Here is a 26,914-nt window from a genome sequence, read left to right as displayed (position 1 = left end):
TCACATCTCTCAGGCTGCTGCCACCTTCATGTGTGTGGTGTCTCGTGTGTTGGGAAAGCATTTTTCCCATTTCTTTCTTCCTCTCAGTATCGCTAACTTCAAAGAGATTCTGTTCTCCATATCTCTAGATGAAAATAGTTGAACACGTGATGTGAGCAGGGCTGACCCCTGTAATGACAATGGGTCACAGGGTCAGGAAGGTGACCAGTTTTGTTCCCTGGTCAAAGGAAACTTGTTGCAGCCTCTGTTGGAAAAGTCTCTGCAGGAAGATGTGTAATGAGAAAACTAGTCAAGGTAGGGCTGCAGTGCCTCCAGGGACTTTGGAGTCCATCCAAGCTAAAGAACTTGATGGTTGAAATGTGGACTTTGAACTCATTTAATAATCTGACCTTGATGCTCACTTAGACTGAGTGAACCCTTCTAGACTAGACCCTGGCTAGTGGCATGGATGCAGCTACTGTTGAGCAAGTCCCTGATGTCTTCATATACTTTATAACATATTTATTTAGCACATGAAACACTGGATCAGACCTGCTCCTGGATCTCAGGAGCAAACTTGTCCCCCATCTGCATTGTGAAGCCTCAGGTTTGCACTACTTACCCCCTGAGCCCTGCTTCAGAGTTTAATACTGTTGAGGACTTGAAGACAGTGAGGACTTTGGGTAGTTTTGGTGAGAATAAGGGAGAAGTCACAGATGAGCCTATCCTCAGGTGTCCAAAATTTAGCTCCTCTCTGTTAATGTGATAAAAAAGTGATAGCTTGCTGTATGTGTGGAAATAATGAAAGTTATGGGGCTCAGCTGTTAAGCTGATGCCTCTGCTCAGAGAGTACAAATACCCACCAAGCCCCCAGGAGAGCTTTGTTTGCTTTGCTGAGTCTGGTGGGAGCTGTGGGTCATTGTTCATCCCCCATCAGTTCACCAAGGTAGGACTAGCGCTATGGTTTTCCTAATGAATCATTTTCTTTGAGTTGAGGATGGACCTGTTGCTCTTTTTTCATCTCACCTATGTCCTACTCATAGCTGGGAACAAGGAGTAGAGCCTGTACACAGCCGTGTATGGTTCTCCTCTGCATGGCAATCTGTAATCGTGATAAAGCACCATCTGGGCTGGGAGCGTGTGAATATCCAATGTGACGGCACCTCAAATGCCTAGTTTATGCTTATTAATAACAAGCTGTAAAAATAGCAGTCAGACAAGATGAGATCATATGGCTGATCATGGGATGCCATATGCTGTCTGTTTTACTGAGCAAGCACCACACAGAGGAAACCTGTGCTCCCCTGCCAGAGCAGGAAGGGATTGGGGGACAGCAAGAGGGTGTAGGGGCTCCTTCCTTTTCGGGCAAGGCCCATGGGAGCAGAGGGGTACTGCTGGCAATTGCTGAAAATCTCTGAGAAGCAACAGCTCTGCAGAGAGAATAAATATAACATGGGTTTTGGGTAGTTTTACCTTGCTGTACCTCCAGCTGCTTTGTCCTGTTATAGCATGGATAATACATTGACACCTTCCAGAGCAGTATATTTCTATCTCTTTGGGGTGACAATACCTTAATAGAAGCTAAAGATTTTTCTTCTCTCTTTTTGATTCTGTTTACTGTGAAATTGAGAGTTAAAAAGGCCTAGTGAGAAAACATTGGGTCCACTTATATTTGCACATGCTTCAAAAAGATGATGTAGATCTTGGCCAGCAGCAGAATAGCAACATTTTCTGTACTTAAATGAATGATACTTCCAGCACCTAGCAGTGTCCTATTTGTCTTTCACAATCCTCTGGCTGAGAGGTGTTATTTTAGATTAGGGCTCTTCAAACTTTGATAGCTTGTGGACAACTGTGCTGTGTTAGTGAAGTGTGAAGGACAAGAACATGCTCTCTGCTAACCTGGGCCGGGATGCTGGCGACTTCTTTTGCTTAGGAGATTTGCATGTGTTGGACCTGGGCTGTGGTTCATGGCAAACAGCAGAAACAAACTTTCTGAATCTTTCCTTCTGTTTAAGGAATTAGTTTTCTAATTCAAAATGTTGCTCCCTTGGTGATGCCCTGGACTGTGGACCTGCATATTCAAATCCCCCTGCAGAGGCCCGTCTGGTTCCCCTTGCCTGGTGCATTGCTGCCTTGCTAGAGGGGCTGTTTTTGGAGAGAGAATGTAATACCCGAACTAGCTTCTTGCTTGTCTGGTCTAAAGGAGGCTCAGGTGCCAATTAAAGCTTGCTCAATCAAGAGAAGTGGGACCTTTGGTAATATCCCCTCTCAATGCCGCAGGTTCTGCTGTCCCAGGATGTGTGTATGAGTCATTGTCTGGAAATCCAAGTGGCCAGATGTCCGCCAGATCCTTGCTGAACTCTTGGAGCTGCTAACTTCAGCAGAAAAGGGTGAAGGAAACGTGGCCGTTTCTTCCCTTGCGGAGGTGGTTTGCAGGTGGGGAGCTCGGCACATCCCTGCGGGCGGTGGGGCGGGGAGCCAGCGCTTGTGGGGCCCTGTCCCAGGGGAGGCATCTGCAGGCAGCTGGGTCCATCTCTGTGCCCCCCACCCGGGCTGGGAGGGGGGGGTTGTTGTAACAGCTGCCCTGAAGCATTCGCTCTCCAGCTGCTTTTTGGCTGCGGTGGTGGTGGCTTTGCAAGGAGTAGTAAGAGGGACCCCTGCAGGCTCCTGCTCCAAACAGCTGGGGAAATGCTCCTTTGGGTTTTGCTGGTGCCAAAGGCTTTTATTTCTTAGCTCAGCCTTAATCTAAGGGCTCTGTCCCTCACTGTTCCCTTCCAACCCCTGGATTGCGATCTCCACGCAAAGCATAAGCGGACAACGTTGCTGTAGTGTTTATGCTGGGAGTTTCTGGGAGAGGGACAGAGCCCTGCTTGGGCTCTGGGTTGTGTGGTGGCTTTGCAAACAAGATGGTATTCTTTTATCTAAAAAAAAAAAAATAAATCATATTTTTTCATACTGTTGAGAAGCCTGGTGGCGATATAAAATGTAGATATTTTATTGCTTCTAGACAGCAATATATGAAATTTTTGTGAAAGAAACAAAAAAAAAACCTCATGTCAAACTTAATAAACTCTTTAAAATGTTGTGAAGCAGCATGGAGTTCTGCTTTGAGGAAGGTCATTCTCTCTTCAGGAGAAAAGCACAGCTTTTTGATGAAAAAACATGTGATTAGATCTAGCTCATAACTTGTTGGCCGGGGATAGTGATCTCTCTCCTTGCTTCAGATCCACCTCCAGCCTGCCCCATAGCCCTGGACTTAACTGTGCTGTAACCAGCTGGTGGGCAACAGAATCCTGTCAACCTTCACGGGTCGGGCGATTTTCTCCCTTCTCGGAAAGGGAAAATGAGCCAAAGCCGTCAAACTCTGTTGTGTTGAATGGGACACCACAAGACACAGCTCTGCTTTTGGGCAGCTCTCTCCTCATCAGTACTGTTATTCTATAGGCACATTGTTCACATACATGCTCACCTTGAGGGATGTATAGACCAGGGCTCCATAATCTGATGCCACGCTCTGGGAGTGCGGCAGAAAACCCCTTTTTTCTATCTGTGTCTGAAGGAGTCTTGCTGGAAGGTGAGTCAGGGCAATGGCTCTGCAGGAGCCTCTTGTAATTGCCAGATTTAGGATGTTGGGCTCTGAATAAATCTCTGCTTTTACTTTGCTGGAATAGTTCAGGCTTGAAAACTGAAGTGACAGCTTATAGCCAGGCTTTTCAGTTTGGCTTGTCTGAGATTGTCCGTGTGTGTACGTGGCTAAACGCAAATAAGCTGCTCATGGAAAACACCGAGTCACAAATGCTGAACTTATTATCTCCATGGACTGATGGTGTAAGTGACTGAAGACCCCATAAATTACCTTCTTTCTGCTCAGAGTGAAAGTGATACTGGTGCTGTAGTCCCTGACTGTAAGGAATGGCTCCCTTTCTGGTTGGACAGGTTTGATTTGCCACTAATTTACTCTCCCTCCTCTCCTAATTCAGCACAGCTTGCTTGATGCGCTCTGCCAGCTCTTGCCAATTTGCTGCTTGGAGGATTTTCATGCAAGTGAATTGTGGATTCTAGTTAAAACACGTATGGAGCACGCTCCTGCATGATGGCTCTGCTCTTAGATGTCACAGGAAGAGACAGTGTTTTGTATAACTGGAAGAAAAATACTGTGTTCTAATTAGTGTAATTTATAGTCCCTTGCAGGCTAAAACAACAGCTGATGAGTCATGAAAGTTCCTCCTTTTGACATTTGCTGAAAGAAATGTTATTTTAGCTCCCATGACTTTTGGGGAGGGGGGACGAGTGGGGTGGGGAAGGAGTAGTTGTTCTGAAATGCCTTACCCCTCCTTCAGTGCCTACCCCATGCAACATATTTCCTATTTAAAGATTTCTAATGTGTCACTCTGCAGTGAGGACATAGCCATGTCTAATTATCAGTCATGGTGGAACTCAGTTTGAGTGTTCATACCTGGAGTGGAGTTCCTGACACAATTGTGGCTGCTGGAACAAGAGGTTTCAGTAGCTTCAGTACTGTCACCCTTGAACTTAATGTAGCTGAGCAGGCAGAAAATTTGGACACTAAGGTCCCCCATGTACTATAACTTGGCACTGACGTGTTGCGAGCATATTCGCTATGGTTAGGTGAGGTCCGAGCACCAAGTGGGACTCTCAGTTCCATTTTCAAGGATGGTCTTGCCACTGACTTACAACCTCCTCCTGCCCATGTGATCCAAAATTTTGTTCCAACTGATGTCTGCAAAGATGAGACAGTTGGGTTAGAGCAAAGTTTTTCTCCAGTCTGGCTTTTTAACCCCAAACTTGTCACTGCTGACTAGGTGAACTGAGACAAACAGCTCAGGAGCTGCTTGTTCTTAACCACCAGAGGAACAATTACGAGAGTCCACCTTGTCCTGGAGACTGTCCCTGGCCATGTAAGTCTGGCTCCGACCATCAGAGGTCAGCAATGGACCTGCCCAGCAACCAGTTTGTCTCCTTTGGAGCACTTATCTGCAGAGCCATCTTCATTTGAGTATAAGATATGCCATATGGATGGTTTTATTCAACATGTGTTGTCCATGCATGTGTTTGGAGTGGTTAGTGACATAAAATAAGATTCCTGGAATAGCATTGTCTACAGCAAGCTGTATGAAAGGCCTTGCCCACAGCAAAGCTGGAGATCGCTTTAATGACTTTTTCATCCTGGTGGCTTTTTCGTTTGGCCACCATGATAGACAAGCATTCGTCTGTTTATTTTATTGGAAGACAGACTGTTGTTCTCTGAGAATAAGTAAAAAGATGGTGAAGTGATGGTTAACTTGCTCCCTTGTTCATGCATTTCCAGAACTTAAGGAGAGATTTAAAATGTTATGCTGGAAGAAAAAAAAAAGTAGAAATCTGAATCTTTTGGGTTTGATGGAAACTGAGCTGCAGAGAGTTCTCCTAATGATGTGTCAGTTGTGAAGGGTCCTCAGACAGCAACCAAAGCGGTATTTGTCTGGTTCTGCTGAAGGTGTGTGAAGGGCTATGTTGGTCCACAGACCTCATGCTCCTAGAGGTATTAGTTCAAGTTCTGGCTTAGTCCATGGCTTTGGAGAATTTCTTCAAAAAATGCAGGCTCATGGCAGAAAAACCATTGCCATTCTGGTAATGGAAGAACTGTATAGGATTTTTGGTGACTTCTGCATAGCTTGTTGCATCCGGAGCAATGTGTGACCTTTATTTTTTCAGGTTTGTCAGGGTCCATAATAAAATAAGATCAAAAATGCCAGGGAAAATACTGCTTTGTATCTATATGCAAATGCTTTGTGCCTGTGCAACTGTACAAAACCAGAGTAATTCCTGAGGTAAAAGATGATTTTGGCTGAGTGGTGCCAGATTGCAGGATTTCTGGCAGACAGACACAATTTTAAGGTGATTTTTTTCTGGTTATTTTTATGGCTGGTCTTATAATCCACTGCTGGCACTTGCAGCAGTGATTGCCTTTAGAAAAATAGTGAAGGATTCAACAATTTCCATAAGAGTTAATTTCTCAGGGGGAGGGAAATTTCTATTTTAAGGACTGCACTTAACCTGAAAACCCCAAACCCCCTGGTAAATTTATCAAGCTGCTGGTTGTACAAACATTGCTTCGAAAAGCTTTTGGGTGGATGGATCATTCGTATGAGGCCTATCACATATACTGAGGGAATGTAAGAAAAAAATAACAATTCTAATTAACTTGGATCTCCTCTTTACTGATATATTGAGTCCTAGTTTCTACTTTTATGTTCTGTCTTTCTAGCAAGAGGCATCAATTCCTATGTGCAGATGTTTGTACTGAAGTCTTAAGAGCTGTGACAAAACAGAAGCATTTGAAAGCAACATCCTTGATGCTTTTAGGGGAGAGACATGCTGCTTTTCAACATGATTAATAGAAGTTTGCAGATTATTCCTAGCCCTTCCCTTCTTTGTCTTATTCCTTCCTTCTGCCTTTTCTTTCTCTCTTCAATCACTGCTACATGAATATTACCTCAGCCCCTCCAGGGCACCAAGTTGGCATCTGAATAATCCCACAGACATGGGCTGATTTGGTTCTTCTGGTTAAATCTGTGCATGTGGTTACAAATCCTGCAGGATGGGAAGATGAGCAGAGACTGCTGAGACATCAGTGAAAGACTTAATAGCTGCTTATCAATAGTTGTTTTCCTCTGGGCTGATGTGTAACAGCTGGGGTGACTTTTTGCAGCCAAGCCTGGCAAATATTCACTATTGTGAATGGAGATAATTTTCTTTCTGCCTGTTATATACTAAGGAAATTCCTGATGAAAAGGCTGATGCTGATGTCTCATAGGGCCCCCTCGTGCGATAATGAAATGTTGTTATACCCTGTAGCTTTGGGATGGCCCCTGAATTTCCCAGGGCAGGGAGGTGGCTGTGAGCTGTGAGCCTTTTGTTTGTGGCTCCCTTCCCAGAACTGGCACTGGGCTTGAGAATTGCCCTCTGCATCTCTCCTCCCACTTATATGTCAAATTATTTATCTTCTCTCTGCAGAAACTTTCTTCTCTCTGACAGCAGTAGTGATGGGGAAAGCTAAATAAACCTTTCCATGTGCTCACAGAAATGTCTCTGGAAATTGGAATCTTCGGGGAGATGCTGCAAGTTAAGAGTTGCTTGTTTCTTAACTTCCTGCTTGAGAATGGTCTTGATAAGGGAGAGACCTTACCTAGACCTGGAGGAATATAAGGTGATATTAAGCCAAGGGACTGGAAGAGGAAATCTATCAAGGAAAAGACTGATGATTTGAATGTCAAGAGTCTGTGCTACAACAGGCTCTGGGGAAAGGCATGGTGAAGGTCAGGCAGCAGTAACACTATGAAAGCTGTGAATGGCATGAGACAGAGATGGTCACAAGATGCAGGAGTGCACCTGCAGCTAAATGGTACAATGAACAACCAATAGCACTCTTAGGGTGTATTTTCAAACAAGAGAAACCATCCATCACATCTCCTTCTTCACTGACACCATATATTAGGCTGTTGGTCATGAAGTTGGTTGGTGATCAGCAGGTGCCACAGCTTGATTGTCCAGGTAGATTCTGGCCCAGACTAATGCAGCTCTAGAAAAAAATAGAGCTAACTCATATTCTAGTGCTGAAACTTCTTTCTCAATGTGTTGCCTCCAGAGATGTCTCCTGAGGTGTCTTGAAAGGGTCCTATCCTAGGCTTGCCTATCTGAGGGGTTAGTTTGGACATGTCAGTGGCTGTGTTTATCTCTTCTGTCGCATAGCCAGTGAAGGAAGAGGTCAGTGCCTTGGACAGAGGCGAGAAATATGGATGGTATTTCTGCCTCTGAGGCAATTCCTTAGTGATCCCATAGGCCACTCTTGGCATATCCAAATCCCTTGGCAGGATTTAAGCCCCTTATTTTAGGGGACAATATCCAGAGCTGGTACGTATTGTACGTTTGTTTCTCTATGGGTTAGTAGTACATAGTGATGTGCCAGGGCTGTTGTAGGGCACCATCCATGATATGAAACCTTGAGCCCTAAATCTTTTGATCGAACTTACTGTCCAGTTGAAAAGATAAAATTCCTCTGAGAGCTTTAAAAACTCAAACCCTTGGAGCATTCCTGAAATTGTTATGAAATTATACTAAGTAAATACCTAAGGCAATGTTCAGATGTGGCAAGCAAAGATGCCCTGAGGCTGTTGAGGCTTTCCAGTTACCTCTTAAGTGTATTCTGGAGCACCCAAAAAGTACTTTGTTTTTGACATAAGTGACCATACAAGGCATATGAAATGCCTGGGTAACTGGCAATCTGCTGTTTAAGTTGGAACCTGGCAAATCAGTTGCCACTGGGCAGGCAATTCAGCTTTGCTCAAGTGAGGACCTGAGCAAAAACATACTTAATACTCTTAGAAATTGCTTTTCACCAGCTGCCATATATCACAATCAGCATGGCTGGGGGAAGAAAGGGGAAGAATGTCTCCTCTGCTCCTTTGTGTTATAAGAAAATTTTATCTGAAAGGCTTTAAATCTTTTCAGAAAGGTAGCTCTCCATTGGAAAGGCTGAAATAAGCCTAGGCATTACATCTATAGCTAGTGAAAGTCACTTTAAAATCCCCATTAATAATTGTGATTCTCATACGTGGTCTTGTTCCACTAAGTATGATTTATACCTGTGCTCCAGTGGTGAAGCACAACATAAGGCACAGGGAGTGATAAGTTCAGCAACCTGTGAGTACAGCTTGTGCCCCCTCTCAGGATGTCAGAAGGCATAATGAGAGCAAAGTCTTTGCCTAGACCATAATTTATTCCGTTTTAGGAGTGTCAAGATCTTGGTTGACAGAATGAAGTTGATGGAGCAGTTGATCAAGAATCTGAGCAAAGCCAACATCTTAGGAATTAATGAAGCAAGGTGAATGTCTGTCTCTGAAGTGTCTACATGGTCTTACTGATGACTACATTTTTCAAGTCTTACCTGCAGAGTTTGCTCAGACCTAAAGAAGGAGCCCTGTGTTTTTTTCATGCAAGTCATCAAAGCCCTACTTCCAGTTAAGTAGAAACCAGGTTTGGTTTTAGCAAGGACGGACATGTATGCAAAATACGTGTCTTGACCTCCATGCAGCCAAGGCATGATTCAACAGTCAAATCAGCAGTTCCGTTAGTATGCTGTAGGAGTCAAATCTATCGTGCTCAGTTATGCAGAGGATTAAAAGTTGATATATCTGTTCTTATATTCCAACAGTGTATGCAAGCATGGAGAAAAGCTTCTCTATGTGCTTACCTTGTTAGGTTGCCAGCCAGTGTGTCAAAATAAAGTGGAGAAGCCTTGGGACAACTACTGCTTTTACTGTCAGGTAGTAAAGAGGTAGTGTAGGGCAGGTTGACCGCACCCTCACAGCCACGTCCAGAACCAGGCAGGGGCAAAAGGGAAGAGAAGATCTTAGGGGAAAGGATGTGGTTACTTGTGGAACTGATTGTAGAAAGCTGTGAGCTGGGGATGGGGGAGAAAGATGCTAGATTTTCCAGGAAAGGCTCCTGTGGATCAGTGTGACAGAATAAGATGGGCTGCTTTTAATAATCTCTTCAGAGCTATTTCTGCAACAACAATGAATCTCTATGCCTCAGTCACTCCCCATCTGTTTTCAGATCTCATCTGAAAATTCATCTTTCCTTCCCTTCTGTCTCTCCCTGCTCTCTCTCTCCACTGTCATTTTTAAGTTTGCCTCTCTCCTCTCCAAAGGCTTTGTGCTGATGGAGTTTGAATGAGGCAATAGGCAAGATAACATGAATTAACCAGCAAAGAAAAAGATGATTTATTTTTATTGCACCCATTTATTTTCTTCACACCCCAAACATCTTCATAAAGGAAATGATTTAGCCTTTTGAGTACAAAGCATAAGCCAGGGAGTTCTGGATTTGTATTGTAAATGTAAGTTAAAAAGGATAACCATTAACCCCTCTCAAGTTTGATGCAGATTTTGTGAGATGGTAGTGTGAGATGCTCCAGGTGATACTTTTGCTGTGGGAAGGATTACTGCCTTCACTCGCTGAGTAAATACGAAAAGTTGTCTTTCGTTTTCTATACAAATATAAAAAGGAGCAAGGAGGGGAAAGACATTTTTACCTAGGTATGTCTTTCAGTGATACTCCTCCTCCTTTGTTACAGTTCATGGTGGAATTCAAGTCCTTTGGGAGAGACAGAACAAGAGTGAAATGGGGATATGAGGTGTTAATGGGTTGAAATTTTAATGCAATATACAGAGGCTTTGCCATTCTCCTTATGCTCTTCCAGTTACCCCTTACCTGCCCAACCGCTCTCAAGGGTGTGCTTCCCCTCGGGTTAGAAAAATGATCTCTGGCTTCAGAGTGCTTCTGTTCAGCAAGTATTTCCAATTCTTCATTGGGATATTTTTGTTGTTTAGAATTGTTTTTAATTTTTCCCTCCTGCCAAAATACCCAGCTGCATGTTACTCAGGGAAACTGCCACCGCTCCCCTTTCCTGGGCCAGTGCGTGTCTAGCAGGAACCTGACAGCCTCCTGTCTCGATAGATGAAACAGCCTAAAGGGTAGTGTCTCGAGCCAGTTCCTGTGCCAGCTGAGTGTGTACATGTTGGCCAAGGGAGCTTGAGGATTCTTCTTGCTGTGGGAAATTTACACTAAAGGTCACATGAAGATTCATCATGCTTTGTTTTTTTCTCTTATTCCCCCTCCACCCCCCCCTAAAGACAGTACTGAGAAGTGCTATGTGCCAGGAATGGATGTTGGTGATAAGGGATAGCAGTTTAACTAGGCTTGCAGCCTATTGTAAAGAGATTTTTACTTGCAGTGGTCCAAAGCCCTTGCTGGGGAAATGACCAGAGGTCTGGAAATCTGTCGGCTGAAAATAAAGTCAAAGAACAGTGCCTTATTTGATAATGTAGAGTGAAAGGTATTCTCTGGACTGCAATCTCATTGATTTGTCTTTTTTTGTTTCATGACTTGCCTCCCTCCTGGGGTGTTAGGAGTGTGTGATGTTAATGAGTGTTGCAGTTCTTCCTAGCACCATCTATTTGAAGGCCTTAAACGTTTTGGGCTCTGATGTTAGGTAGCAGGGAATTTGGGACAGGTAGACTTTCAGAGCTGGGAAGTTGTGCTGCTGAACTAATTAATTAGCATGAGCTGATCAGCCTTTGAGGTCAGTAAAGCAAAGCTTGCATTTGTCATGTTGCACAGCTGTGGTTATATCTGGCTTTAAAGCTTGTGAAGCTCTTATAGAATCATAGAATGCCCCACGTTGGAAGGGACCCACAAAGATCATCAAGTCTGATGGTGAGGAACAAATTCCAGCTCCTCCTCTGTCCCATTCCCCTCCAACAGCTCCCTTCATCCCACCTTGAAATTAAAGGAAGTATTTTTCTATGGAACTCTTAACACATAGCTACAGATTAGCTAGAATAACTCTGACTCAGTCTGGCTGTGAAGTAACCACCCAACTTTTAAATGTAAAATGAAAGGCTGAGAAGCCAAAAATCCACTAAGAAAAAAGCTGACATCCCTGTTCTCATAGTTTCTAAATAAACGTTTTGTTATCAGCAGCATTGCTATGGCTCACACAATTTCACTGCTGTAGTTAGCTTGCAATAATACTTTATCTTTCCTTTCCTACAGTTGTCCTGACTGCATTGTAAATGTGACCTTGGGTTTTTCCCTTCAGCATCCACTTTATTGTCCGCTTGTATCTACAGACCTTAGGATGCACTGCATGGCAAGGAGAAAAAAAAAAGTAAAATCAGAGTTAATTTGCTGGTATCTGTTCTGAACATGATTGCTGTTAATTGTCAAGCTTGTCCTCTTCTGGCTGCAAAAATAAGCTGGTTGAAAATAATCCACTGTGTGCTTCTGTATATTGCTGACAGCTTGCCAGCTACCAACCATGGCTGTGATAAATGCTCAAATGTATAAAATTTCCAACCAGCTCTCCATTCTTCTGTTTTCAAAGCTGCACTTTTAGTTTCAGGCTTGTCATCAAAGCGCCTGTTGCCTCCTCCAACTCTGACAACCAAAACTTAGCAAAATGTCACCAAATCCACTGGCATTTCAGTCTTGGCCAACCCGTGCAGCCCTGTGAACACTGTTATATGGTGATGCTGACAACTCACTTTCTAGCCATGTCTTGGCAAAATTCTCCTGAGTGAGGTTGTTCTGTTTCTGAGACAGGAGTCTCCTGATTAGGCAGGTAGCATGTTAATTCTGGGGGGGGGTTATAAACAGGCTTTCTTTTTTTTGGGGGGGGGAGGAGCATGGGGAGGGGTGAGGTGTTTGCTTAAAGCTGTTAGACTTGAAAAATAATACTAAAAAGGTCATGTTTATAATCTGATTGGAATGATGCAGCCACTGAAGCAGCTGTATCTGGCAATTTGGGATGCGATGCTGGCATGCCATACACAGCCAATGGCTGATAAAGGTCCTCAGCTTTTATAAAACTAGGTCTAACCATTTTTAAAAAGTGTAATAAACCTCAGAATCGGGCTTTATTAAGGCAGGGACAGATGTGCTCACTGCATAAACTGATATTGGCTGTAAATATTCCCTTTTCATTATGTTGCTCCTGTGAACACACAGTGGTGTTAACGATGCTTTGCTTTAATGCCACAGTTAATGCTTTTGTCCCCTCTTGGGCTTTAAAGTGATTGACCAGTTACTCTCCAGGAGCAAGTAGCCTTGTCTTGTGTTTCTTCAGGAAGGGATAGACAAATATTGAGGCTGTGCACTTAATAACTTTCACTTGTGTCACTTTCCCTGGAGATCCATAAGTAATATATTTCTTGGCTCTAAGGTAACAGTTCAAATGAAACTTTGATGCCCTGTAGAATACCTGTAAAATATAGAGCAAGGATCTACTCATCTTAACCCAGAGTTCTTGTTTGAGCCTGAGATATAAAATCCGGGCAGGAATTTGATGTGTCTTTGAACTTGGATGCAGCTGAAATTAAAGATATAGTTCAAAAGAGCTGCAAAGAGCTCGGCTGCCAATTTGAACATGGTGTTTTTCTACCTGCTGGAGCAGAGAGAGCAAGTGAGGGCAGCACGCACAGATATTGTTGCATTTTGTTTGTTTCTTGTTAGATAAAGCAGTGGTTTTAATGGAGCTTAATTGTACTGGGAACAATGAGTGAGTAGAATGTATATGTGATGGTTTAAAATAATAAAATGGAGGATAATAGCGTAAAGGGAAGACCTAATTATGGGCCTTTCAAAAGGAAAGTATGAACTGATTCAATTCTCTGCCCTCTGAGTTTTTCTAATCATGCTTGCTGTAGTACATCATGCAGTTTGATTTAAAATGTGCAAGGTAATGGGAACTCTCCTGTTCCATAGAGAAGTAGACCTCTCCATTTTGACCTGTGCCTGGTCCTTGTTCCAGCATGTCCCTGCCTTCATTTGATCCTTGCAGCTTCATTCCTTCACACCCTGCAACGGTGGGACATATTCTAGCTCTTTCTTGAACAGGAAAATTATTCTTAAAGGAAAGACCTATGGCCTTTGCAGATCAGTTTTATACCTGATCTTAGAAATAGATCCATGGTAGAATGATACAATGTTATACTGCTTCAGATTAAGCGTTGGTAGAAATGCTGAGGTTCTGATCTATGTAGTAAAAACAGTATTGAATATTTTAAGGAGTTGTATTTTGAACCTGTTCAAGAGTGGTGGTTGCTTCTGGAAATTCCTCATTATGTGCATTTCAGGAAAAATCAGCCCACCTTTTTAAAACAAAAAAGGCTTTATACATCAGTGTGCTGCAGCACTGGCTGCGCAGCAGTTGATCACACCATAACATACATAACAGGACAGGCCAGTGGAGCAACATGAGGACTAAAACTGACACAAAGACTTGAAGATCAAGGAAACTCAGAGAATGAAATCCATGCCATGACAGCAAAACATCACAGCTGGAGAACATCAGGGTTCCCAGTTACCAGTGGTGGTGCTGTATTAGAGACATGGCTGATTTATTTATTTATTTATTTATTTTTAATTGGAAGAAAAACCAGATTAATAGGTCAGAAGGGAACCATAGTGTAAACTGGTTAGATCTCTGACAAGCAACACAGGAGCTTGTAGACATAAACAAAGAAATTTTAAAAATGATTTTTGGCATTTGATGTGGTATTTCTGTAAGCACATTGGGACCTTTGGCTGAACATTTGAGTTGTTGCAACAATGCCTGAATCTTCAGATGGGGAAAGAAGTTCAGAAGGCAAAATGACAGGACTGAGGTCACACAGAGCCTGGTTCTAAAGGGAAGACTGATTTCCTGTTTTCCAGGCTCGGTACATCTGGATGACTGAGGTGGACTGGAGAATTCTCCTAGGTCCCTTGCCAGTATTCACCTGTCTTTAAAAGAGGAGCATTTCCTTACAGTATTGTGGTTGTTCACACAGTGCAGTGGTTTTTTTGAGGTCTAATATGCCTCAGTAGTATGGATCCACTGTTTCATTTTCCTTTCTCCTTTTTCTATGTGAATGATGACACTCGATAGAGTTTGTCAGTGAAAGGAGGTTCTAAACAAGATTGTTCCCCTGTGGGGAAGCGGGCCAGGGTGTCTCAATGGGTTAATCTCTACTTTCTTCCATAGTGGCTGTTTTTGCGATTAAAAATGCTGGCTGACAGTTTGTATTATCAGGAGAACACTGGAAACTGGGCTGTGCTGAGGGCTTGCTGGCAGTATTTCTCCTGAGCTCTGGGAGCCACCGTGCTGTATGGTGGCATAAGATGCTGGAAACTCTATCGTGTCCTGGCAAGCGGCTGGAAACGTTCAACCATTTGCCAGCCAGTGTGAGCAAACTGATAGCAATTCCCAGGAGTGGGATCCTAATTACATTTCTCTGCTTGGGGATCATTTGAACCTTTAATGAGAGGTTGGTAAGGAGAGAGGGAGAGGTGGGTTTTTGTTACAAATGAGGAGAGAGGAAGCCTTTGCTGCCAGGGAACGTGGTCTCTTTCCAGTACCATACGAAGGCTGATGTCTTTCCCATTCACCAGATAAAGAGTAGCTGCTTCCTTTTTGTTAAGGGAGTGGACAGGTTTTGTTCACTTAATGGTTAATTTTTTCTGACATGCTGTTTTCTACCAACAGGATTTTGCTTTGCAGAGGCAAGTTTGGCATAGTAGTCCCAGTTCTGATGTTTGGTGCCATTTCTCTCATTTTGCAGAGGGTGGAATGGAGGGGAGCAGACTTTTTTTGACCAGAATTTCTAGCTTGGTAATGTCAGAGGTGGATCTACTGGTGTACAAAGTGACAGGTTGGAATGGATTGCTTTCTACTCCACACTGACTTCTGATTTGGCCATAAACAATTTACGGCTAATAGCCCAAGCCAAGATACATTAATGTTCTGTCCTGTACCCCTCTTGTAGAACAGGATCAACACAGAGACAGAACTGAATGCCAACACAGCATATTCACCAGGATTAATTCAGAGGTTGCTCCCACGATTGTCTTTAGCCATAAACTCTTGAGATTGCACCAACAATCCCATGAGCAGTCCTCAAAGTCATGGACTGGCTTTTGGAGGCCACCATGTCCCTGGAGACCTTCAAATCACCTGATCTGGGAACAGACCCAGTATCAGACAGTCTAAATCAACTGGACAGAGAACAAAAGCTTGAATAAACTGTTCCAGGAACGGCAGGAAGGAATTCTGGGATGTCCCTGACAAAACAGCTTGAAAAGCCTGGAGTGTTTTTATCAAAGTCTTTTCAGCTTGAAGAATATAACACATTTCAAGACCCAACACACTCTCTTTTTAAGTCCCAGTGTAGCTGGAAGCCTTTTGATACTCACTCTGTTTTCTGATTACTTTAAAAACCTAATTAAAGTCCATTGCTGCTATCAGCATTTTGGAACTTTGACCATCTAAGTTTTGTCAATATTGTTCTGCCATTCTCCACTAATTTATCACAGATTGCCTCTTCTTAACCATGAGTTTTTTAGATAGGTCTCATAGTTTCAGTGAGCAAATGCTTATAACAGCACATGAGCAGAAATAAGCTCATCTGTGAAAAGAAATAAAATAATTTGTGCGTTTCTTCTGAGTCCCGTCTTTTGTGATGTTGAAGAGGTGTCTGAGGAATGAATAATGTGAGAAACCGATGGATAGTACATGCTTCTCTTAAAATGAGGAGTCGTGATCTTCTTACAGTACAATGAAAAGTCCTACAAAGGACAGTACTGCAATTTTCACAGGGGCACTATGAATATCACTGCCTCTGCTGCTGCTTTTGCACTGTTCATAGTCTAAATATTTTAGCTGTGTGGTGCCACCATAGGAATGAAGACACTAAATCCTCAGCATGCCCCTGGGAACCCTCTGTACAGTGGCAGGCTGGTTTTCTAGACTTTAAGAACTGGGAAATGTCTTGCCATACTCCTGAGTTACTGGTGAGGATGGTACAGTTTAAGCTGCTCATTTTCCATTGCCCTTTGTTCTCCAGACTCATCTTTACCTTTGTTGATAAGCTTCCCACCTGAGCAGTTTTCTTCAGGCGGAGAACAACTGGAGGAGCTTTTCAAATAACAACAGGATTGAAAATGAAAAGACAATGTCACAAATGGTCTCTGAATGGATGCTAAAGGGAGTACGCAGTGATGTTTTCTTCAACATCTCTTGTGCAATGACTGTGAACATTGGTGGAACCTGCTGAGGAAGGGATCATACAGGCTTCATATTCTGTAAATAGCATCTCCTACAGCTGCTGTGTTGGAGGAATTACACTGGGCTACATGAGCCACTCATCTAAGGGGGGATTCTCATACTCTTCAGGCAGTCATATCTGTCACTTTCTGAGTATAAATCAGAGTCCTGGATTTTTCATTGCTCTGAAAAGGCTGGATGTGCCCTGTGTGCATATCTGACACGCTAGTACAACTGAATCTCCAGCTGAGACCTTGACAGAGTTTGCATCCAGGTGCAATACTAGCTGAACCAAAATAAAACATCTCAAGTCAATCCAGCTGGCATCCTGCTGAGTGTCTCACCTTTTGGCATAATCTTCTCATTTACTCGTGCTCCTTATTGTGATAGAGCTCTTGTTGTTGCCTGCGGTTTCTTCAGCTATCTTAATTCACACTGATGCCTGGTACCCAAATGGTTAAATGCATTTGGTTTTGCTGTCCTCCTCAGTCCCTGTAGATTGTGTTGGAAGAATTGAATGAAATTGATAGAGCTAGCATTACAGTGAGCAAAACCCCCTGAAGAAAGAGTAGATGGGTGGATAGAGAGAATGACCCCAAAGAAAACAGCTGTCAAGGGCAGCTATTGGTTTATCTTTCATGGAAAGAGAGATGTAATGAATTCTAAATTAAGAGAAACTAGAAGCAAGGCTGTTTATCAGCTCTCTGCTGCAGCATAAACAGGCACTTTAGAAGTATTGACTGCAGTCTCACTTAATGTACCAGTAGGTACATTTCCTCAGTGCTTGGGAACACCATGTAACCATCAGGTTAGACTAAAGCTGTGATATTTGAAATATGCTAGGTCAGAGCAGGAACTGTTTTGCATTATCATCTCCTTTCAGAGGTTCTTTGAACAGAGTTTTCTGCTCTTTGCAGACTAAAAGAGCAGTACATGCACATACAGCCCAAAAGACCTTTTGCTCAAGGAAGCCATAAGGTACAAATGTAGGTGAAATCCACAGGGACAGCACTGTGTAAGGGTCTCTTCTTGCAATTACAGGAGATGCTAAGAACAAAAAAAGCTCCTGAGTTAAATATACTATGAGAAATCTCAAAGAAAATGTTATCCCACCATCTTATCTCCTCACATTGAGAATAATGGCCTGTTTATAACCTCGCTGTTCAGACCCTAGCTGAATATTTATCAACTGACCATACAGGGGTGGTAAGTAATCTGAAAACTGACTCCGAATAATGTAGTAAGTCTGGCTGGGTTGTTCTTGCTATTCTTGACTTAATTTTTTTTTTTTTTTCCTCCACAATCTGTATCTAAGATACGGGATAGGAAAAATTTTATATCTGCCCGAAGAGGGCTTTGTGCCATGAGCATAGATTCACCTGAATTTACCTCTAATATAAAGGAATTCTTGATGCTGCAAACCATCATAAAGCAGAAAGGATCTCAAATTATTTACAGTAAAGTATCTCTCACAGGAACGTATTTTGCATGATGCACACAGAAAATCTGTGAGAAGTTTACTTTTGAAAGAAGCTCAGGTTCTTAGCATCTAGTTTACAGCAGAATGACTGATGTCTGAACCTGTATTTGTGAACAATGTCCCCAGTAGCAAGCTCTATGAAAGCTGATATCATATAGCCTATTAGCTTGTTTGATAGTTTGAAGAACATCTCTTAGGAACTAGAGAGCATCTAGTGCAAGATTGCATTTGTTTAGATTTGATGGAAATTTTGATTCTACCGTGTCTTGAGCTCTAGTGTTTGTTCTTTGTTTCATGTTTAGACAGATGGCAGCAGCAGGTTTCTGCAGCCAAATAACCTGTTGATTTTTCTGGCTCTTGCATACCATCATTATTGAGCCTGTAGCTCTTGGGGGTGGGCTTGAGTACTAATGGCTAAGCCACAAAGCCAAAGATGCTAGAAGTGAGTCCTCCATTCCTTCATCAACACCACTTTCCCTTAGCTGAAGTGTTGAAGATGAATGTGTCTCAATGTGTCAGCTTAATAAGGTCAAAATCCATATGCCAAGGATGAATATGGCTCATTACGTTATCTCCTTGTGAAAACAATCCTCACCATCCTCTGAGGTGCTTTGATTCTTGTCCTTAGTTGGCCAAATGCTCTTTTGTCATTTTTGCACATTTTCATGTCTTTAATTAAAAGAAAAGGCCTTCCTCATGGAAGATTAATTAGGATAAATGTGCTGCCATTAATATCTGCCATGTTTGGAAGGAGATGATTCACCCTGTGATTAAAGCCGAACGGAATCTGGAATCTGAGGCATAATTAGCCCTCAGCGGCTCATAAGTCTGAAGAAAGCACTATTTATCAGTGGCAGTGCTAATGCAATTACTTCTCCACTGCAGCCTCCTGGACTGATAAATCATAGCCTGAGCATTTGGAGAAGCTATCAATTCAGGATTATGCTTCTCTGAGTCTATGAAGAGAAAAAGAAGGGAAACAAAGGGACAATCAGCTTTACAACATCTCTAATTGTATCAAAATTACAGAAGCCGGTGGAATCTAAGCATTTCTTCTGAATCTGTTTCACCCTATAGTATGCTGTGAACCTTTACAAAAGTCATTGTGGCTGATTGAAATAATGGCTTGATTTTTTTCAGGGAACTGAATCCAAGACAAATTTGTATTTAGTTGAGCAGAACAACTTATCTCTGCTGAAGATGAACTTCAAATCCATTCTTGCTTAGAGCGTTTTGGCATGTTTTTAGTATGATGGGTTTATTTAGCAGTGTGCTTTAAGATGATACTACTTCACATGCTACTCATTTGTTGTGTGGTTGGGTCTTTAGGATGGTTTCACAAACCTAGAACACCTTTCCTGTGGGATCTGGAAGGGTTATATAAACATTAATCAACAACAGCAACAAAATTGTCCTTTCCCTCATATGCACATGCACTGTTCCAATCTGAGTAGAGGTAGAAGGTAATGAAATAAGTTATCTGTGCCCCTTTGAGAAACCAGGTGTATCCTTGATGATAGTCTTCTCGCTTGGCTAGAAATACACCTTTATGCATGAGAGATTTGTCCTTGAGACCTCCAATCCCCCCTTCCCTAATAAAAACATCATAAAACTGAATGTCTTGCCAAGCAAGTAGACTTTGTGCCTTCATCCTGGTATTTAATAGGTTCCATTTGCCAAGCCTGAATCACACAGCACTGTACCACATGTAAATTTAACTCCATCGAAGAACCTGAGCCATTCCTAGAGCTTTTCCAATTGATGCCATGAAACTCTGTGCCATGCACCTTCCATCAACTCTGTATTCCTCAGTCCTTTCCGTTTCCTGTGATGCATAATACGGAATAGACCAGCTGATAAAATGTCTGGAGGATGTGGATGGGAATATGATATGCTAGGAACTGATTATTGGCCTGAACCACAGGGAAATAGCTTGACCCATTGCATTATAGTTATATACAAGAAGTATGCATTTAAACTTATCTCTGAGTGGAGCCCAAATAAACAAGCACAGCTGAGGGAAGTACAGGGGGGATCAGACTAGATGAAACCTTCCTTCTCCCAGCTGCAACCGGCTGATAGTGTTGTTCTGGGATCAATCTCTCTATTTATCCTCTCTGACACAGAAGAATTTGTGTCAAGACCCAAGATGTTTCTTGCACTAGCTGAAATATTAACCCTGTTTTAGGTGTTACAGGAGCAGCTTTGTTGGACCTGAGGTCTGTGTAAGGTGGAAGACATATTCAGTGTTTTTTGTTGATCACCATCATAGGTACCATCATGTCTGCTGTGCTGGAGCCAGAGATGGGAGTAGGGTTAATTGTGGAGCAGCACTGTAAAGATTAAGCCTGTTCTTCAAATTCCAGGCAGGTCTTCGTTCAGGAACACAGAAAATGAACAATGATTGGGATGCTCTTATGGCAGGTGTTGCTTTTTTTTTTTTTTTTAGCAGATGGGCAAACAAAGGCAGATTGAGATTTCTTGAAGGAAAAGATAACAGATAAAATTATGTTAGCATCTGCTGTGTTGCATTTGTTGACACGTTGGCTGAGTATGGTGTGTGTCGTGGTGGAACAGCTCCAGCATCAATGGCAGAATACTGCTTTTTTTTGAGAAGCTAAAAGAGAAAAATCTGATGGCCCCTCTGGCTGTTGGGAAAAAAAAAATCTAATTATTTACTGATCCTCTTACAGAAAAGATACGACAAGAGATGAACATTTTTCTGAGATTATTTTCTTTAGCAAGTGTCTCCTTAACCCAGCTAGTGAATTATAGATGCTGTTTGTCCTGTATCAAACACTTTGATTCCTTTTATTTTCGTGGTGCAAATATTAGGGTAGCTAGGGTAGTTTTGATCACCAAAGATTGGTTGGTCTTTTTAGGTCCAGTTCTCTCATGTAAAATTTTTTGGCCTTGTATAATTGTTCACAAACAGGTTGCTAGGTATAATGTTGACCAACAGACTGTCGTGAATGTTAAAGGGACTAAGTACATAACTCAGGAAAAGAAAAAAATGCAGGAAAGATGAGGACTGTGTTGTGAGGTTAAAAAAAAAAATAAAATCAGTATTTAGACAAGTGTCTCTTAGTGTTAGCAACCAGTTAAAATCTTTTAGTGGGACATCAACAGCATTATAACTAGAGTCTGGAACCACATGGTAAAATAAGCCATAGGCTAATATATAGAGGGACTAATACTAGATTTCTGTATACTTTATACATATTATCTACAAGAACACTTTGCTTGGGTGAAGAAAATTGGTATTAAGAACGTCCTAGTATCTGTTGGTATTAATTGTGTGGTATAAGATCAACCCTAGAAACAAAATGCAGAGTGAGAAGTGATGGGTTGAAATGGCCCATTGTCTTCTCTGTCATGTACTTCTCTCTCTTGGGTAAGCACATGTACATCAGTTTTCTTTCTAGAAGATCAGTACTGAGAACTATTGGGTTACCAGGGAGGTGGATTTCAAGAGATGTTTGAAGTGAAATTGTTTGACTGGTTCAGGTTAGCTAAAAGGTTGACTTTGTAAAAGTGCTGCAATGGGGAAAAGTGAAGATTGACGCAATTATAAAAAAAAAAAGTGGTGTGTTTTTTTTGTTTTGTTTTGTGTGTTCCCTCCCAACCCTCCCCCTGCCCTCGAAAGAACAAGCAGCCTCTGGTTCCTGGTGCTTCTGTTCGAGGCTCAGTGGACCAAAGAGAGAAATGAGAAGGATTGTTCCCTGTTACAGGTGCTTGTTGCATAAACCTGAATTCTGCAATCTGTTCCAAGCACTCCTTTTCCCTGTTCACAGCAGCAGTGGGTAGGGAGAAATGCTGCGGATGGAAAGGAAGGGGCTCCACCCAGCCACTAAGATGATCTGATAGTTGCTTATTTATATTCTGTGGCTTGAGCTAGTGTTAAAGCCCTTGCTGACTCTGCAGTGGTAAATAATACTAACGAGCTGAAATGTCGATACTTCATAAAGCCAGGGATGTTTCAGTAATGCACAATGGGAAACGAGAGTGAGACTGGCTTTAGATATTATCTGGACAGTCAAATATCTGTCCCAAAGGCTGATTTTGTTTTTTTCTTTCCTACCCGAATCCTCTTTGTCATTCGAGGTGGCTGAACAGATTCAAATAAAGAGGCAACATCAAGTGTCTCTCTCCCATTCTTCATTCCTAACTGCAAAGGCAGCTGAAGCGGAGGTGGGCTCACATTTTAACTGGAGTCAGTTATTTCCCTTGTATTTGGTAAAACATTCAAAGACTTCAACCCAAAATGAGTTTTGAAGAGATGCTGAAGCAAAAGTTTATTCCTGAAAGCAGTTTAGACAAGTGACTGCAGAAAATTTAATGACTGGCAATGACATTTAGCTTGGTAGGTAACAGGCTGCTTCTGCTGGCCGTAGAGTCAGTGAATATATCTCATCTTTCCCATATAAAGCAGAGTAGTCCCAGAATATTCCACATTACCCCTGACTAGAATAGGCATTTTAAGAATATTGTAGGTGTTCTTTAGTGACTGTTTAATTCTTTACTACCAATGATCAATTGTTGTTCTTTCAGGAGGTAGGAATTTGGGCTTTTGTTCACTTTTTGGTTTGTGGTTTTTTTGAGATCTCTGAAAATCTCAGTTAATGTGTCAATATGTTGGGTTTTCCCCCCCCCTTTTGTTTTTTAATGTCTCAAATACTGCTTGTTTTACCAAATCATGGCTGAGGTTGGACTGGGAAGCATTAAAACAGCATTTAACAGAACAACCTGAGTAGTCTTGAGAAATGTGGGGAGACAACTTCCTCTTAAGAGATTTGAAGCCTTTTCCTGGAGTGGCAGGGAAGTTTTCATCATGGTAGTACGCTTCCTTTTGCTTTCCTCTGTATCAACCTGGGGGTTTATTCATCACTCAGGGGTTTATTTCTTCTGTGTTATGTTTTATTCATACCTGCAAAATCGATTAAAATTCACCACTGTTTTTCTTTAAACTTACTTATTTTCCTGGTTTCTTCAGAGGAACTTGAAATGTTAACAATGCAGTTTCTAAAAACTTATTTCATGCCAAAAAGCCTTATGTGTGCAAATGTTGGCTATGCAGTTTGGAAGTCAGCTACGGAGTGGCTTGCATGTAATGGCCCTGTTTTGTTGCAATACCTGTGTGTATGAGCCCAATGTGCAATTAAGTTTGTGCTTGGAAAACCGAGTTACACAAGTGTAAGGGAGGAAAAAACCCTTCAGAATCAGTTCAGTGTTTTTACAACTGGCTAACAATTGTTCTGTCATCCACAGAAGGCCTGAAAGAGTCTTTGTTTCCCATCTCATATCCCTGCAGCACAATTTATAGTAATTTCTATTTGGAAATGGCTTTGGGAATATGGTGTGTGACCACAGGAATTGACAGGTTGACCTAAGCAGAAATGACATTTCATGTTCCCAACCATGAAGGTACATGGGCTTCCCAGATGCCTGCTGCAGTTTAGTTTTACTGGCAACTGGAGGTACCCATTGATCCTGCACTTCTTTACTGTTCTATTTAGGTTTCATTCTTTTTTACTAGCTTATCAAAATACTGGATTAAATGTATTGTATATGGATGCACTGTACAGGAGCTTCAAGACATGTGGCAGTTGAGTTTATTATTCTGTACCTGCTGTCAAAAGAACTCATCGAGGTTGCGGGCACCAGTGGCTTCCTTGCACCTCTCTGGAAAGCGCAGCATCACCTTGACTTTACAGATAGAGGGAGGCACAGAAAGATGAAATGGCAGGGCACAGGGAATAGAGTTTTGTGCTTTCTTTTTCCCTCCCCATTTTCTGTGAGCACCTTTGGCTCAGTATGGCCTTTCAGCATCCAGTAACCACCCTTAGAGGCTGCAGCAAGAACAAACTGTGTGTGCTGTTCAGCCTGACAAGAGCCTTGTTAGGATCCTCGGTTCGCTCATTAATTGCAGACGCTCATGACGCTTGGCTGGGGTTCAGGAGGAACAGAATACAGCCCATGCTGCAGATGCCTTCCAACAGCATCCAACATGCCATATTGGGGCTTTGAGCCATAAAAACCCTTAGCTGTTTTTTGTCTGAGGATGGTCTGGTTGCCTTCATCGTCAGCCCTGCATAAATAGATTAGCAACTGCCCTTTTAGCTGGAGGGAGCAAGGCAGGGAGTTTAGAAGGAATGTGATATGAGTAGGGTAGAAAGCTCAGAGCCGAAGGATCACTGCAAATATTAATATCAGCATTCTCTACTGGTCAAATGACAGGCCTAGGTAGAATTTCACTGCTGGATCTGTTTAACCTTTTTCCTATACCATTGAAAAATGGAAAGATGTGAATTTCATGTTCAATACTTCATTCTTTGTGCAGATGGAATCAGAAAAATGTCTTTTAGGAACTAATATTATAATAATTGTTTTTAAATTGGATATATTTGCAGTTTTAACAAGCCGGGGGAATTTTTTTTTCTATCTGTGCCACTTGGCTGCTTCTGCAGCCAGGGGAATTCATTACTACTAATTATTGTTACACTATTAGTGATAAATGTTCTGCGTTACTGAGGAATGTAGGAGGAGTTAACATTGTTAACTTGCACTTCACATAACTGGAGTTGAATGGACCTGCTCCTGTCCTTGTGTCTGGTGATTTCTGACTATTTAATATACACATCTGTTTCTTTCCATGAAGGAAGCAATGGAGGGTTTGTGTCCCAGTTGGTTTGTGCATCATCACCAGATTTTCCAGGTCCACATTAAGAGCTGGAAGTGTAGACTGGGAGCACAGGAGATAAGGATGAGAAGGCCAGGGACGTGCACGTTATTCTTCTTCTGGCTGAAATTGCCTCAGTTACTGTTGCAGGATTTTGAGCACCTCTGAGTGTCTCGGTTTGGGTTGGCAACATGGGGGCAGCTCAAAGTGTGCATGGGGAGGTGTAGGAGAAAGAATTTAATAGAAGGAATCCATCAGGTAATGTTGATCACACCAATAACATGTAAGGGATTTCTCCTCTTCCATCTTTACCTCATGCATCTCTTGTGTGGAGATATATGGTTATGTGTATTACTTGCCATTCCCCTCTTCCCTCCTAAGGGAATCTCTTTAGCAGAAATCCCCTAACACCGTATGTGCTGGTCAAAAACTCCTTCCTCTCTGCTTTCTCTACATTAAAGTCTATTAAGATCATTGCACTTGCTGTGGGAGATGAATCCTTTCACGAGTACCTCCTGCAGCTGCAGAGACCTCAAAATGCTGTTGTCCCAGTGATGCCAAAGTATCTGCTAACGTTTGTGTCCAACACAGTAAGGGAAATAAATTTTGACCTTAGACTGTGTGAATCAAAGTGAACATTGAGGGCTCTGATGTTCTTGCCCCACCTTGTCTCCTGGCCCATGGATTTTGTTAATAATTCCAGCTTGGTCTGGCGGCTTTGCCTGAGGCTGGGGATATGAAAGCTTTCTATCTCTACATGGCTCCAGTAGAAACAGGAGTTTATTATTTTCCACACCTCACTGGAAAATAACAGAGATGAGGCAACTTGAGGAGTTTACATTTAAATGTTTGGCTGGTTTTATTCTGGCTGGGAGACTTAAAACTAAAATCACAAGTGGAAATAATGCAGGTTGGGGGAGTTTTGAAATTCAGAAAGCTGCACATGTTGACTGTTTGCCAAAACTTGCACCTGGGTACACGGTGAAAATACCTATAGTGTCCATCTGCTTAAGGATCTGCAGATAGTAGTACTGCAGTGAAAAGATAGAAGTGTGTTTACGTTAGCCAAAAATATGTATTTTTATTATGCTGTAACACTATATAGTCACTCATCTAAATATCACAGCATTTTGAATAAGACTCTTTTTCTTTACCTGCTTAGCTAGCAATTTTCCCTTGTGTGGCATACTTTGACATGACTCAATAGTTAAAATACAGACAATTCACTAAAACGGCACCAGTGAGAGTAGATGCTCTTGAATTTATACACCTCATTACATCTCTAGACTGCGCTTTATACAAGATATTTTAGTGAGAATTGCTTTATTTTATTCCAGTTTGCTTGGATTGCAAATGCTGTGCATCAGGAGAAGTCGGTTTATTCTGTGTCTGTACTGTAATGTGTAAAGGCCTGGGGTGACCAGGGCTTCTTCGCTTTCTCATGATACGAGGAAGAAGCAGAAAGAAATCCTTAACTATGTTTTCTGTCCTTGGGAAGTTGAGGATGGTTCAGTTACAGGTCAAAACCAATTCTGTGCAAACTTCTGATTTGAAAAATGTTACCAGAAGGAAATATATATCATTAACTCATTTTTGTTACAGGGATAACTATTTTTTCCCCTTCATCTTTCTTTCAGCCAGTAGTTTGGGGAATCTGTCTGTATAAATAATGATACCTGATTTATGTTATTCAATTAGAATGTCTTTCTTGTTATGAAAAATGGCTGTATTGCAGACACATGTACTTACCTTTCCTATAAGACCTCCAAAACATGCTCACTAGAGTAAGACAAAGGAGTGCTACGCTTTAATGTCTGTGCTTGACGAACAGCAGATATGCTCAGGAAGGAGCTGGAAAGTGAAAAGTCAGTTCCTCCTTCATCCTCCCGCCTCTTGAGAATGAGGGGATGGGAAGACTGGAAGATAGCAGGGGCACAACAAGAGAGAGGTTTCAAAGAAGGCTAAAAAGGCAGTTCTTTTGTCCTTGCCCTCTTTAAAGGATTCTCTGGCTGGTACTCTCTGTGGGATTTCTACAACTGCAGTAAATGTATCTTCTCCTTGTTTTTAATGATGTGGTTTGTTAGGGCAGGTTTGAAGCACACCATGAAGGAGGTAGGAATTAATG

The 26,914-nt window shown here is 42.1% G+C and overlaps 1 long non-coding RNA gene across 3 annotated transcripts in view; it reads left to right on the top strand.

Annotated features, from left to right (window-relative positions):
• Positions 1-2,282: 2,282 nt before the first annotated feature.
• The window catches only part of LOC139828951 (uncharacterized), a 71,315-nt gene continuing 46,683 nt past the window's right edge, over positions 2,283-26,914 (top strand). For all 3 annotated transcript variants that reach the window (XR_011741100.1, XR_011741099.1, XR_011741098.1), the window contains exon 1: positions 2,283-2,418. This is a non-coding gene — a long non-coding RNA (uncharacterized lncRNA). The remainder of the gene's footprint in view (positions 2,419-26,914) is intronic.

This window comes from Patagioenas fasciata, chromosome 12 (genome assembly GCF_037038585.1).
Source record: "Patagioenas fasciata isolate bPatFas1 chromosome 12, bPatFas1.hap1, whole genome shotgun sequence".
Classification (NCBI taxonomy): domain Eukaryota; kingdom Metazoa; phylum Chordata; class Aves; order Columbiformes; family Columbidae; genus Patagioenas; species Patagioenas fasciata.
This window is presented reverse-complemented; position numbering and strand designations above follow the sequence as displayed.